Below are 15,428 nucleotides of genomic sequence, written 5' to 3' on the forward strand. Positions count from 1 at the left end.
GACTGAGACTGAGCAATGAACAAAATTCATCAATCAATGTCACAGAAACCCGAGTGCCCGGGTTCTCAGCCCTGGGGCCAAGTACGCTGGCCGCCACTTTTCCATCACTAACTCACACCTTAGACCCGGCCCAGTCTGGCTCAGTCACTAAATGCTTTCTAACTGGGATTCTAACTCTGATGGAAAGCTATGAGGCATCATTTTATTGTGACCCCTATCAGAGAGGCTTTTAATGGCTTTAATAAACTGGCAATAAGATTTTTATTTTAAAAATTGGAACGTGGTGAAAAACGCCACGAGCGCTGCCACAAAACTGACTGAGAAATCAGCGCCCCTGCCACAGGACTCAATATCCACCCCCTCCACCTCTGGTGCACTGTGTTTGCAGTATGTACCCTCTTACAAAATGACCATGGTCAGGTCGTGTGGAGTCAAAGGTCAGGTAACAGAATGGATGGAAATATGGCAACAAACTGCCCTCAACTTCAACAAATGATTTCTGTTTTGCAGCCATCTTTCCATCCATTCTGCTGCCTGGCCCTTCACTCCACACGGCCTGACTTGGTCATCTTGTAGATCTCACATACTGTTGTGGATAGCAAGCTGGTTACAAAACAGGAAACAGAGTAGGGATTAAGAGTAGCTACTCGGAGACTGCCAATAGGCGGGAGATGGTGTTCCACAGGGATCGGTGCTGGGACCACTGTTCTGGCAATAGGTGGGAGGTGGTGTTCCACAGGGATCGGTGCTGGGACCACTGTTCTGGCAATAGGTGGGAGATGGTGTTCCACAGGGATCGGTGCTGGGACCACTGTTCTGGCAATAGGTGGGAGGTAGTGTTCCACAGGGATCGGTGCTGGGACCACTGTTCTGGCAATAGGTGGGAGATGGTGTTCCACAGGGATCGGTGCTGGGACCACTGTTCTGGCAATAGGTGGGAGGTAGTGTTCCACAGGGATCGGTGCTGGGACCACTGTTCTGGCAATAGGTGGGAGGTGGTGTTCCACAGGGATCGGTGCTGAGAGCACAGTTCTGGCAATAGGTGGGCACTGGCGTTCCACAGAGATCGGTGCTGGGAACATTGTTGTTCACCATTTACATAAAGGATTTGGACTCGGGAATCAGAAGTACAATTTCCACATTTTTAGATGACACAAATTGGAAAGTAGATTTAATACTGAGGAAGACTGTGACAAAATGCAAGACATTAATAAGTTTCAGAATGCGTGTGTAATTGGGAAATGAATTTCAGTACAGATCAGTGAGAGGTGGTGTGTTTTGGTAGGAAGAATAAGGAGGCCACATTCTATTTGGAAAATAGGAGTCTAAATGGGGCAGAGGAGCAAAGGGATCGAGGGGTACAGATACACAAATCACTGAAAGTAGCGACGCGGGTTAATACGGCCATTTAAAACAGCAAACAAAGTACTGGGGTTCATTTCTAAAGGAGCCTTCTGTTCCGTGCCCAGGAGCTCTGAACCATGGAAGAGAGCGGCTGGGACTCATTTCTTACACACCTCAAGATTAACCCGCACGGTGACTTTGTGGTCAGTGCAGAGAGACGAGGAAAACCAAAGTGCCGTTTTCCCCTCTTAGTGTGGCCCTGAAGAATTGTGTCCAGGCTGAGGTTCTGTTCCCGCTGTACGATCCTCTGTCAGAATGAACATGGTTCAGTCCTGCTTGTAATTAAGAGCAGCAAAAACAGCAGAATCCATCCCCTGCAGTCACTTGTGAATTCGCTGGTGTGCCAGCAGGCTGGATGAACGAGTAAATCCCTTCCCACACTCAGAGCAGGTGAACGGCCTCTCCCCAGTGTGAACTCGCTGGTGTGTCAGCAGGTTGCATGACTGAGTGAATCCCTTCCCACACACGGAGCAGGTGAATGGCCTCTCCCCAGTGTGAACTCGTTGGTGTCTCAGAAAGTCGGATGACTGAGTGAATCTTTTCCCACACACTGAGCAGGTGAACGGTCTCTCCCCACTGTGAACATGTTGATGGCAGCTCAGTTCCCCGGAACTTTTATAGCATTTCCTGCAGTCCGGGCATTTAAAAGGTCTCTCCCCAGTGTGAACTCGTTGGTGTATCAGAAGGTTGCTTGACTGAGTGAATCTTTTCCCACACACGGAGCAGGTGAACGGCCTCTCCCCAGTGTGAGCACGCTGGTGTACAGTGAGTTCAGATGATCGACTGAACCCAGTCCCGCAGTGAGAGCACCTGAACGGTCTCTCCCCACTGTGAACACGTTGATGGCAGCTCAGTTCCCCAGAACTTTTATAGCTCTTCCCACAGTCCGGGCATTTAAAAGGTCTCTCATCAGAGTGAACTCGCTGATGATTCAGCAGGCTAGATGACGAAGTGAATCCCTTCCCACACACGGAGCAGGTGAACGGTCTCTCCCCAGTGTGAACTCGCTGGTGATTCAGAAGGTCGGATGACTGAGTAAATCCCTTCCCACACTCGGAGCAGGTGAACGGCCTCTCCCCAGTGTGACTGCGCTTGTGCCTTGATAGGCCAGAGATTCGGCTGAAGCCACGTCCACACACACAACACGTGTACACTTTCTCCCCACCGTCTACGGTGCTTTTTGCTTCCATATTGAGAGGCCGATGATATTCATGTCCCGATGAATCGAGTGACTGTCAGATCTTGATGCAGTGTGCGATCTGAGCTTCCCGTCTGCAAATCCGCCCCTTCTAATACCCTGTAAAATTAATTTAAAACAGGAAAAAGGGAGTGAGAGAGAGAACCCACAAAGAGGCAGGTTAGAAAATTGAACAATGAATCTGCTAATTTGTGGGGCCGGCACTCGAACAAAGTGACCATGAAAACGGCCGGATTGTCGTAAAAACCCAACTGGTTCACTAATGTCTGACTCTGGCTGGGTTCAGTTCTACACTCACTGGTTCCCCTCTCTCTCCTTCTCCATCCTACAGCCCAGTCATTGATAATCCCCTTCCCCACCCTGCAGCCCAATCATTGATAATCCCCTTCCCCACCCTACAGCCCAATCATTGATAATCCCCTTCCCCACCCTACAGCCCAGTCATTGATAATCCCCTTCCCCACCCCACAGCCCAATCATTGATAATCCCCTTCCTCACCCTACAGCCCAATCATTGATAATCCCCTTCCCCACCCTACAGCCCAATCATTGATAATCCCCTTCCCCACCCTGCAGCCCAGTCATTGATAATCCCCTTCCCCACCCTACAGCCCAATCATTGATAATCCCCTTCCCCACCCTACAGCCCAATCATTGATAATCCCCTTCCCCATCCTACAGCCCAATCATTGATAATCCCCTTCCCCACCCTACAGCCCAATCATTGATAATCCCCTTCCCCACCCTGCAGCCCAGTCATTGATAATCCCCTTCCCCACCCTACAGCCCAATCATTGATAATCCCCTTCCCCACCCTACAGCCCAATCATTGATAATTCCCTTCCCCATCCTACAGCCCAATCATTGATAATCCCCTTCCCCACCCTACAGCCCAATCATTGATAATTCCCTTCCCCATCCTACAGCCCAATCATTGATAATCCCCTTACCCACCCCACTACCCAAAACACGGTAACAACATCCCCCCCAGTGCCCAAAACACAGTAACACACACACACACACCCCATGTGCCCAATGTCCGTGTGTGAACCTCGACAGTGAGTGTCGACAGCTATTATTAGGAGCATAGGAACAAGAATAGGCCATTCAGCCCTTTGAGCCTGTTCCGCCATTCAATTAGATCAGTATTTTAACTCCGTCTACCTGCCTTGGTTCCATCGCCATTAATACCCTTGCCTAAGGAAATCTATCTATCTCAGTTTTGGAATTTTCAATTGGCCCCCAGCCTCCGTTTTATGGGGAACAGAGTTCCGGATTTCCACTAGGCTTTAAGAGCATAAGAAATAGGAGCAGGAGTGGGTTAAACAGCCCCTCGAGCCTGCTCCACCATTCAATAAGATCATGGCTGACGGGATGGCAGGACTGACATATGAAGAAAGACTGGATTGACTGGGCTTATATTCACTGGAATTTAGAAGAATGAGGGGGGATCTCATAGAAACATATAAAATTCTGACGGGACTGGACAGGTCAAATGCAGGAAGAATGTTCCCGATGTTGGGGAAGTCCAGAACCAGGGTTCACAGTCTAAGGATAAGGGGTAAGCCTATAGGACCGAGATGAGGAGAAACTTCTTCACTCAGAGAATTGTGAACCTGTGGAATTCTCCACCACAGAAAGTTGTTGAGGCCAGTTCGTTAGATATATTCAAAAGGGAGTTAGATGTGGCTCTTACAGCTAAAGGGATTGAGGGTTATGGAGAGAAAGCAGGAATGGGATACTGAAGTTGCATGATCAGCCATGATCATATTGAATGGTGGTGCAGACTCAAAGGGCCGAATGGCGACTCCTGCACCTACTTTCTATGTTTCTACCTCAGCTCCACTTTCCCGCACTATCCGCGTATCCCTTGATTTCTTTACTGTACAAACATCTATCGATCTCAGCCCTGAATATACTCAACGACTGAGCATCCACAGCTCTTTGGGGCAGAGAATTCCAAAGATTTACAACCCTTTGAGTGAAGACATTTCTCCTCATCTCAGTCCTAAATGGCCGTCCGTTATCCTGAGACTGTGACCCCTAGTTCCAGACTCTCCAACAAAGAGAAACAGCCAATCAGCATTTGTGTAAGGAAGTGCTTCCTGACATCACCCTGAACGGCCTGGCTCTGATTTTAAAGTTGTGACCCTTGTTGTAGACTCCCTCACCAGAGGAAATCGTTTCTCTCCATCCACCCTATCTTTAATCTTAAACACCTCAATTAGATCATCCTTTAATCTTCTATATTTCTCATAATTTACAAACGTCATCACTAAGTACAGGACCATGGAATCACTGAAGTTTACAGTAGTGAAGGAGGCCATTCAGCCCATCGTGTCTGTGCCGGCTGACAAAGAGCTATCCAGCCTAATCCCACTTTTCAGCTCTTGGTCCATGGCCTTGTCGGTCACGGCACTTCAAGTGCATAGCCAAGTTTGTTTTAAATGCTATGAGGGTTTCTGCCTCTACCACCCTTTCAGGCAGCGAGTTCCAGACCCCCACCACCCTCTGGGTGAAGAGATTTCCCCTCTAAACCTCCTACCACTTTAAATCTATGCCCCCTGTTTGTTGACCCTCTGCTAAGGGGAATAGGTCCTTCCTATCCACTCTATCCAGGCCCCTCATAATTTAATACACCTCAATTAGGTCTCCCCTCTCAACCTCCTCCCTTCCAAAAAAAAACCCAGCCTATCCAATCTTTCCTCATAGCTAAAATTCTCCAGTCCATGCAACATCCTCCGAAGCACTTATCGTTTTGAAAATTATTGCGTGGAGAGGCCTATAAAAAGGCCCAGCCTCCGTGAGTCGTCGGGAGTTCGTGGTGCGTCAGCCAAAGGCTCAGGAGGTGCAAGGAGAGGCCTATAAAAAGGCCCAGCATCCGTGAGTCGTCGGGAGTTCGTGGTGCGTCAGCCAGAGGCTCGGGAGGTGCAAGGAGAGGCCTATAAAAAGGCCCAGCCTCCGTGAGTCGTCGGGAGTTCGTGGTGCGTCAGCCAGAGGCTCGGGAGGTGCGTGGGGAGGCAGCGCTTGTGCAGCTACAGGGAGGCAAAAAAGTAGAAAGAAATCGAAAGGTGATGTCACAGCCGAGGGGGTAAGTGATTGGCTGGTGATTGGCAAGAAGTTTTTCTTTTTCTTTCTTTATCAGTAAGTAACCTTTTAACATTGTTGTTGCTCAATTAAGTTAATCTAAGGGTTAAATCATGGCAGGAGAGCTCGGACACGTGTTATGCTCCTCCTGTACTATGTGGGAACTCGGACACTTCCGGTGTCCCTGACGACTACTCGTGCGGGAAGTGCATCTGCCTGCAGCTCCTGATGGACCGCATTGCGGCACTGGAGCTGCGGGTGGATGAACTCTGGAGCATCCACGATGCTGAGAATGACGTGAATAGCACGTTTAGCGAGTTGGTCACACCGCAGGTAAAGGGTATACAGCCAGCTCGGGAACGGGTGACCAACAGAAAGAGCAGTGCAAGGAAGGTAGTGCAGGGGTACCATGCGGTCATCCCCCTGAAAAACAGATACACCACTTTGGGTGCTGTTGAGGGGGATGACTCATCAAGGGAAGGCAAGTTCACGGCACTGTGGCTGGCTCTGTTGCACAGGAGCGCAGGAAAAAGAGTGGGAGAGCGATAGTGATAGGGGATTCAATTGTAAGGGGAATAGATAGGCGTTTCTGCAGCCGCAACCGAGACTCCAGGATGGTATGTTGCCTCCCTGGTGCAAGGGTCAAGGATGTCTCGGAGCGGGTGCAGGACATTCTGAAAAGGGAGGGTGAACAGCCAGTTGTCGTGGTGCATATAGGTACCAACGATATAGGTAAAAAACGGGATGAGGTCCTACGAGACAAATTTAGGGAGCTAGGAGCTAAATTAAAAAGTAGGACCTCAAAAGTAGTAATCTCAGGATTGCTACCAGTGCCACGTGCTAGTCAGAATAGAAATTGCAGGATAGCTTAGATGAATACATGGCTTGATGAGTGAAGGGAGGGATTCAAATTTCTGGGACATTGGAACCAGTTCTGGGGGGAGGTGGGACCAGTACAAACCGGACAGTCTGTAACTGGCAGGACCGGAACCAATGTCCTAGGGGGAGTGTTTGCTAGTGCTGTTGGGAAGGAGTTAAACTAATATGGCAGGGGGATGGGAACCTATGCAGGGAGACAGAGGAAAATAAAAGGGAGACAGAGGCAAAAGATAGAAAGGAGAATAGTAAGAATAGTAAAAGTGGAGGGCAGAGAAATCCAAGGCAAAAAACAAAAGGGTCACATTCAGCAAAATTCTAAAGGGGCAATGTGTGTTAAAAAGACAAGCCTGAAGGCTCTGTGCCTCAATGCGAGGAGTATTCGAAATAAGGTGGACGAATTAACTGTGCAGATAGCAGTTAATGGATATGATGTAATTGGCTTCACAGAGACATGGCTCCAGGGTGACCAAGGCTGGGAACTCAACATCCAGGATTATTCAACATTTAGGAAGGATAGACAGAAAGGAAAAGGAGGCAGGGTGGCGTTGTTGGTTAAAGAGGAAATTAATGCAATAGTAAGGAAGGACATTAGCTTGGATGATGTGGAATCGGTATGGGTGGAGCTACGGAATACCAAAGGGCACAAAACGCTGGTGGGAGTTGTGTACAGGCCACGAACTATAAGTAGTGAGGTTGGCGACAGCATCAAACAAGAAATAAGGGATGTGTGCAATTAAGATACAGCAGTTATCATGGGCGACTTTAATTTAGATATAGATTGGGCTAACCAAACTGGTAGCAATGTGGTGGAGGAGGATTTCCTGGAGTGTACTAGGGATAGTTTTCTTGACCAATATGTCAAGGAACCAACTCGAGAGCTGGCCATCCTAGACTGGGTGATTTGTAATGAGAAGGGACTAATTAGCAATCTTGTTGTGCGAGGCCTCTTGGGGAAGAGTGACCATAATATGGTAAAATTCTTTATTAAGATGGAGAGTGACACAGTTAATTCAGAAACTAGTGTCCTGAACTTAAGGAAAGCTAACTTCGACGGCATGAGGCGTGAATTGGCTAGAATAGACTGGCAAATGATACTTAAAGGGTTGACGGTGGATAGGCAATGGCAAACAGTTATAGATACATGGATGAACTTCAACGGTTGTACATCCCTGTCTGGAGTAAAAATAAAACAGGGAAGGAGGCTCAACCTTGGCTAACAAGGGAAATTATGGATAGTATTAGATCCAAGGAAGAGACATATAAATTGGCCAGAAAAAGCAGCAAACCTGAGGACTGGGAGAAATTTAGAATTCAGCAGAGGAGGACAAAGGGTTTAATTAGGAGTGGGACAATAGAGTACGAGAGGAAGCTTGCCGGGAACATAAAAATTGACTGCAAAAGCTTCTATAGATATGTGAAGAGAAAAAGATTAGTGAAGACAAACGTAGGTCCCTTGCAGTCGGACTCAGGTGAATTTATAATGGGGAACAAAGAAATGGCAGACCAACTGAACAAATACTTTGGTTCTGTCTTCACAAAGGAAGACAAAAATAACCTTCCGGATGTACTAGGGGACCAAGGGTCTAGTGAGAAGGAGGAACTGAAGGATATCCTTATTAGGCGGGAAATTGTGTTGGGGAAATTGATGGGATTGAAGGCCGATAAATCCCCGGGGTCTGATTGTCTGCATCCCAGAGTACTTAAGGAAGTGGCCCTAGAAATAGTGGACGTATTGGTAATTATTTTCCAACAGTCTATCGACTCTGGATCAGTTCCTATGGACTGGAGGGTAGCTAATGTAACACCACTTTTTAAAAAAGGAGGGAGAGAGAAAACAGGTAATTATAGACTGGTTGACTGACATCAGTAGTGGGGAAAATGTTGGAATCAATTGTTAAAGATGAAATGGCAGCGCATTTGGAAAGCAGTGACAGGTTCGGTCCAAGTCAGCATGGATTTATGAAAGGGAAATCACGCTTGACAAATCTTCTGTAATTTTTTGAGGATGTAACGAGTAGAGTGGACAAGAGAGAACCAGTGGATGTGATGTATTTGGACTTTTAAAAGGCCTTTGACAAGGTCCCACATAAGAGATTGATGTGCAAAATCAAAGCACATGGTATTGGGGGTAATGTACTGACGGGGATAGAGAATTGGTTGGCAGACAGGAAGCAGAGAGTCGGGATAAACGGGTCCTTTTCGGAATGGGAGCCAGTGACTAGTGGAGTGCCGCAGGGCTCAGTGCTGGGACCCCAGCTCTTTACAATATACATACATTTTTTTGGATGAAGGAATTGAGTGTAATATCTCCATGTTTTCAGATGACACTAAACTGGGTGGTGGTGTGAGCTGTGAGGAGGATGCCAAGAGGCTGCAGGGTGATTTGGACCGGTTAGGTGAGTGGGCAAATGCATGGCAGATGCAGTATAATGTGGATAAATGTGAGGGTATTCACTTTGGTGGCAAAAACACAAAGGCAGAATATTATCTGAATTGCGGCAGATTAGGAAAAGGGGAAGTGCAACGAGACCTGGGTGTCATGGTTCATCAGTCATTGAAAGTTGGCATGCAGCTACAGCAGACGATAAAGAAGGCAAATGGCATGTTGGCATGTTGGCCTTCATAGCTTGGGGATTTGAGTATAGGAGCAGGGAAGCCTTACTGCAATTGTACAGGGCCTTGGTGAGGTCTCACCTGGAATATTGTGTACAGTTTTGGTCTCCTAATCTGAGTAAGGACATTCTTGATATTGAGGGAGTACAGCGAAGGTCCACCAGACTGATTCCAGGGATGGCTGGATTGACACATGAGGAGAGACTGGATCAACTCGGACTTTATACACTGGAGTTTAGAAGGATGCGAGGGGTTCTCATAGAAATATATAAGATTCTGACGGGACGCGACAGGTTAGATGCGGGAAGTATGTTCCCGATGTTGGGAAAGTCCAGAACCAGGGGACACAGTCTCAGGCTACAGGATAGGCCATTTAGGGCTGAGATGAGGAGAAACTTCTTAACTGAGAGAGTTGTTAACCTGTGGAATTCCCTGTCGCAGAGAGTTGTTGATGCCAGTTCATTAGATATATTCAAGAGGGAGATAGATGTGGCCCTTACGGCTAAAGGGATCAAGGGGTATGGAGAGAAAGCAGAAAAGGGGTACTGAGGTGAATGATTAGCCCTGATCTTATTGAATGGCGGTGCAGGCTCGAAGGGCCGAATGGCCGATTCCTGCACCTATTTTCTATGTTTCTATGTTATTATTGATGTCCTTTTCAAAGTGTGGTGCCCAGAATTGAGCCCAACCCTCAATATCTGAGGTCTAACTAGTGACTGATAAAGGTTGACCACAATGAGCTTGTTGTTGTGCTCTATACTGCTATTAATGCTTTAACAGATTGATCAGCTGATCCTGCCCCTCACAGATTTGTGGTCACCTTTAAATTGGACCATTTGGTTTAGAATGCCTCCCATTTCTCTCCTGCTTCCAGAATGCATTTAGTGGGGTGTCCCTGGGAGCCTGAGGCCCTGTCCCCTCGGGCGGGCGGGACAACCCCGGGCTCAGCCTCTGGCCTGTTATTGGGCCCTGGGCCCTACACCAGGTGTTTATGTCACTCACCAGCCCCACTCGCGGCTCCAATTCCTGCCCCGCGCCGACAACCCACCGTCTCGTGTCCCACATCATCCGGGCTCCACCAACTGTCGCCACCGCCGCCCGCGCATGCTCAGTGCGGGAGATCCGGGCTCAGCCCCGCCCACTGGGGGGAGGGGGGAAACTCTTTTGAGTTTACCTGCGAAAACATAAAACATGTATCCGTGCCACCCGACCTGGATGACACACACAAGACATTTACAAGGCCCTTTTTTGTTTTTTTTGGGGTTTTTTTTTTTGTGTTTTTTTTTTGGGCACTAAAATCAAATTTTTCCTTTTTTCCAGTGCCCCCTATAAAAGGAGAGGGGGACACTAAAAGCACCGGCAATTAAAACAAATTAAACTTAAAAAACGTAAAATCAAATTAAAATTTGGTTGCCGGGCGTGATGATGCACTCCAGTCCCTCCGGTGCCCACCTCTCGCGGAAGGCCGCGAGCGTACCGGTGGACACCGCGTGCTCCATCTCCAAGGACACCCTGGACCGGATGTAAGAGCGGAAGAGAGGCAGGCAGTCAGGTTGAACGACCCCCTCGACCGCCCGCTGCCTGGACCGGCTGATGGCACCCTTGGTCGTGCCCAGGAGCAGTCCTATGAGGAGGCCTTCGGACCTACCCGCTCCTCTCCGCACAGGGTGCCCAAAGATCAGGAGAGTGGGACTGAAGTGCAGCCAGAATTTCAGGAGCAGCCCCTTCAAATAGTGGAACAGGGGCTGCAACCTTGTGCATTCAATAAAAACATGGAACACGGACTCCTCCAGACCGCAGAAATTGCAGGCGGCCTGGGAGTCCGTGAACCGGCTTAAAAATTTATTGCACGGCACTGCTCCGTGCACCACCCTCCAGGCCAAGTCCCCGATGAATAGTGGGAGGACCCCTGCGTAGAGTGCCCTCCATCGGGGACCCCCGCCTCCTCCGGACGGCAAGATGGTACGCCATGGCGTGTCCGGACGGCCGGCGAGGATGGCAAAGTTGAGGGTGTGCAGGAGCAGCCCGTACAGGAAACCCCTCCGCGCGGAACTGAAAGGCACGGAGGGGATTTCCCCGAGGCGGCTCAAGTTGTGAGGCGCCGGCCCCCGAGGGAGGTTCCGGGGTTTGGCGCCGATGAGGAATTCCGTCCGGACGGGGGTCAGTTCGGACGGGATCTCCCCACGTGCCTGAGCCTCCTCGATGCACCTAACGGAGTCAGGGCCCAGAGCTGTTTTTAGCGACTCGATGGCATCGGCCGCGTGGCGGACGTTGGCAGAATTTAGGCGCCGCGCCAGCGTGTCTGGCGCCATCCAGCCCGCTCCTCCGCCATCGAGCAGGTCCCTGACCCTGGTCACCTCACCAGCCACAGCCCTCTCTTCCGACCGCCACATAAAGCCTCGGCCGTGGAGGTACGGATTCCCGAGCAGCGGTTCCTGCAGGACGGCCGCCACTCCAGCCGGCGGAGAGCTGCGCTTGGTGGAGACTTTGTTCCAGACCTTGATGAGTTCCCTGTAAAAGACAGGCAGCTCCCGGAGGGCGGTCCTGGCACCCCCCAAGTTCACAAACAGGAGCTGCGTGTCATAATTGAGGTCGCGCTGCTGGCGGAAGAAATACCTCGCCAGAGCACACCACCTAGGAGGGGGCTCGACGTAAAGGTATCTCTGCAGGGTCTGAAGACGGAAAGTCGCGAGCTGGGCGCTGACGCACACCAACGACTGACCGCCCTCCTCAAGCGGGAGACTCAAGACCGCAGCAGAGACCCAGTGCTTCCTGTTGTTCCAGAAGAAGTCCACCAGCTTCTTCTGTATCTTGGCGACAAACGCAGGGGGAGGGGTCAAAGTGACCAGCCGGTACCACAGCATTGCGGCCACCAGCTGGTTTATGACTAGCGCTCGACCCCTGTAGGACAGCACTCGGAGCAGTCCTGTCCAGCGCCCTAGGCGAGCGGCGACCTTGGCCTCCAGCTCCTGCCAGTTCTCCGGCCAGGCTCCCTCGTCGGGGCTAAGGTAGACTCCCAGATAGAGGAGATGGGTCGTGCTCCAGGCAAAAGGCCTGGGCTCCTCCGGCAGGGAGTCCACCCGCCACTGACCCACCAGGAGTCCGGAACATTTCTCCCAGTTGATCCTGGCGGAGGACGCGGCCGAGTAAATCTCCTGGCACTCACGCATCCTCCGCAGGTCAGCGGGATCCTCTACCGCGAGGAGCACGTCATCGGCGTAAGCCGAGAGGACGACCTCCACGCCCGGCCCTTGCAGAGCCAGTCCCGTCAACCTCGTCCGCAAGAGGCGCAGGAAAGGCTCCACGCAAACAGCATATAACTCGCCGGACATGGGGCATCCCTGGCGCACCCCTCTCCTAAAGTGAAGGGGCGCCGTCAAGGACCCGTTAACCTTAATCAGACACTCCGCGGCGGCGTACAAAAGTCGGATCCGGGCGACGAAATGCGTCCCGAACCCGAAAGCGCGCAGAGTTCCGAGCAGATAGTCGTGATCCACCCTGTCGAACGCCTTCTCTTGGTCGAGGGATAGGAAGGCGACCGACAGACCAGCCTCCTGGGAACAATGGATGAGGTCCCGGACCAGATGGATGTTATCGTGGATTGTCCGGCCCGGGACCATGTATGACTGGTCGGGGTGGATCATGTGGTCCAGCACGGCACCAAGGCGAGCAGACATCGCCCTGGCGAAGATTTTGTAGTCCGTGCTGAGGAGGGAGACCGGGCGCCAGTTCTTAAGGAGGCGGAGATCGCCCTTCTTAGGCAGCAGGACGATGACTGCCCTACGCCAAGAGAGGGGCATCTCCCCGGTCGCCAGACTTTCCCCCAGGACCCGCGCGTAGTCGCTCCCCAGGACGTCCCAGAACGCCCTGTGGAACTCCACGGTCAGCCCGTCCAGCCCCGGGGATTTTCCCCTCGAGAGCCGGGCGAGGGCACCGGTCAGCTCCGCCAGGCTTAGCGGAGCTTCCAGATTTTCGGCGCCCTCCGGGCCGACCTTCGGCAGGTCCTCCCACAAAACTCTACCCGCTTCCTCGCTGGACGGATCCGGAGAGAACAGAGCCCCGTAATATTCACGGACCCTGTTGTTGACGCCCTCCGGATCCGAGACGAGAGAGCCGTCGTCGGCCAGCAGCGTCAAGAGCTGCTTACGGACACTCTGCCTTTTTTCCAGCGAGTAGAAGAAGGGGGAGCCGCGGTCCAGATCCCGCAGGAACCGGATCCGCGACCTCACGAACGCGCCTCGGGGGGAGGGGGGAATGGTGGTCTAAGCCCTGCCGCTCGCACACTCCGATTGCTTGGAGGACCAATCATCCGCTCGGTCCTCCAGCCCTGCCCCATCTCATCCAATTGGCCCGGAGCCGCCGTCAATCACCCGGGCAGTGTGAGCTGAGCATGCGCGGTGGGCCGGCAGCGGCTGAGAGATAGGCGGAGGGAGGAGCGGGTTAATAGACACCGGGGGGCCGCGGGCTTCACACACACCGAGTGCGGGCCCAAGCCCCCCCGTCCCGCCCGAGAGACAACACTCCGCATTTTCCGCCTCACACACACCCGCTGTGGGCCTCCGGCCTTTCCCCGAGCGGGGGGCAGCTGCGGGGCTTTCTCCCGGTGACAGGCCCCCCCCCCCCGGGGGGACAGAATGTTGTGTCGGATCTAGAATTGTCTGTTCTGTATCTCTATCCTGTATTTAAAGTAACAATGTTTGTAAGCACCATTTATTTGCCGGGTATTAGAAGGGGAGGATCTGCAGCTGGGAAACTCAATCCAAACATCGCCTCAAGATTTGACAGATTCCCGGATTGATCAGGATCACCTTCTCATCAGCCTTTGTAAAAACACCAATCACAGCGGGGAGAAACAGGACACATGTTGTGTGTGTGGATACACCTTCAACCAATCGTTCAGCCTGTGAGACCCGTGCATCCACCTGACTCAACACTGTAAATGTGGGGACAGTGGGAATGGATGGTGTTGTACATGGAAAGTGATTCAGTCGCTCATCTCACCAACTGATATTCGAGGAGTTAGATAACAGACTTTCTCCTGTGAATATAGAGCTGGTTTATTGGCCCGTGATGTGTTTACTTATTCATCCTGTTGACTCTAAATCTTTGCCAATTATTTGATGTGATAGGTTTACATGTACGTATTTTTAAAAATATGTTTGCTGAGTGGATTCAAATACAAATTGAAACCAGGTTTGCAGGCGTGATGCTCCATTCACACATCGAACACCTTCCCTGGAGACCAAGGTGAGGAGATCAACTCTGGAAGGTATGGGAAATTGGGACTTGCCCCTGAGAGTAACCGAAGGTATAAGAACTAAAATAATCCAGAGTTAGAAAGGAGAAAAGGCCCAAAATGGAGCAGTCGGTAACAGGATGTCAATTAGTCTCATCTTATTTTGGAGTCATCAAATATTGACACACTCTGTTAATTGAAATTGCAAAATATTAAACTCCAGCCCAGTTATAGGGGTTATTAACATCAGCAGAAACAATCCCCAACTGATAAAATGAACACAATTGAGTTAGGATGTGATTAACAGCAGCAATAACAGAAGAATCCAACCCCTGCAGTCACTTGAGAACTCGCTGGTGTCTCAGCAGGTCGGATGAATGAGTGAATCCCTTCCCACACTCAGAGCAGGTGAACAGCATCTCCCCAGTGTGACTGCGACGATGCATTTCCAGCTTACAAGTTGGGTTCAGTTCTGCACCTGCTGTGCGCAGAGTGAGAATAAATTCAATGAGCTGCTAATTTTCTCCACTGGGTCTTCTGTGCTGGCCCAATAGGCTGAACCCGGGCTGGCCCAATAGGCTGAGTCCATGCTGGCCCAATAGGATGAGCCCGGGCTGGCCCAATAGGTTGAGCCCGGGCTGACCCAATAGGATGAGCCTGTGCTGGCCCAATAGGGTGAGCCTGGGCTGGCACAACAGGGTGATGCAAAGACCAGAACTGTGTGAGTACTCCAGCTGTGTCCGAACTAGTGTCTTACACAGTTCGAGCATAACCTCCAGAGGGAGGTGGGGTGTCTTACACAGTTCGAGCATAACCTCCAGAGGGAGGTGGGAATCTGGAACTTACTGCCTGAAAGAATAGTAGGGGCAGAAACCCTCATCGCATTTACAAAAGTACTTGGATGTGCACTGGAAGTGCATTAACCTACAGGGCTACGGACCAAGAGCTGGAAAATGTGATTAGGCTGGATAGCTCTTTTTCGGCCACACAGACATGATAGGTCTAATGGCC

The 15,428-nt window shown here is 50.9% G+C and overlaps 1 pseudogene; it reads right to left on the bottom strand.

Annotated features, from left to right (window-relative positions):
* Positions 1 to 15,428, bottom strand: part of LOC139245785 (zinc finger protein 585A-like) — a 423,809-nt pseudogene that overhangs the window by 152,379 nt on the left and 256,002 nt on the right.

This window comes from Pristiophorus japonicus, unplaced genomic scaffold (genome assembly GCF_044704955.1).
Source record: "Pristiophorus japonicus isolate sPriJap1 unplaced genomic scaffold, sPriJap1.hap1 HAP1_SCAFFOLD_236, whole genome shotgun sequence".
NCBI classification, from domain to species: domain Eukaryota; kingdom Metazoa; phylum Chordata; class Chondrichthyes; family Pristiophoridae; genus Pristiophorus; species Pristiophorus japonicus.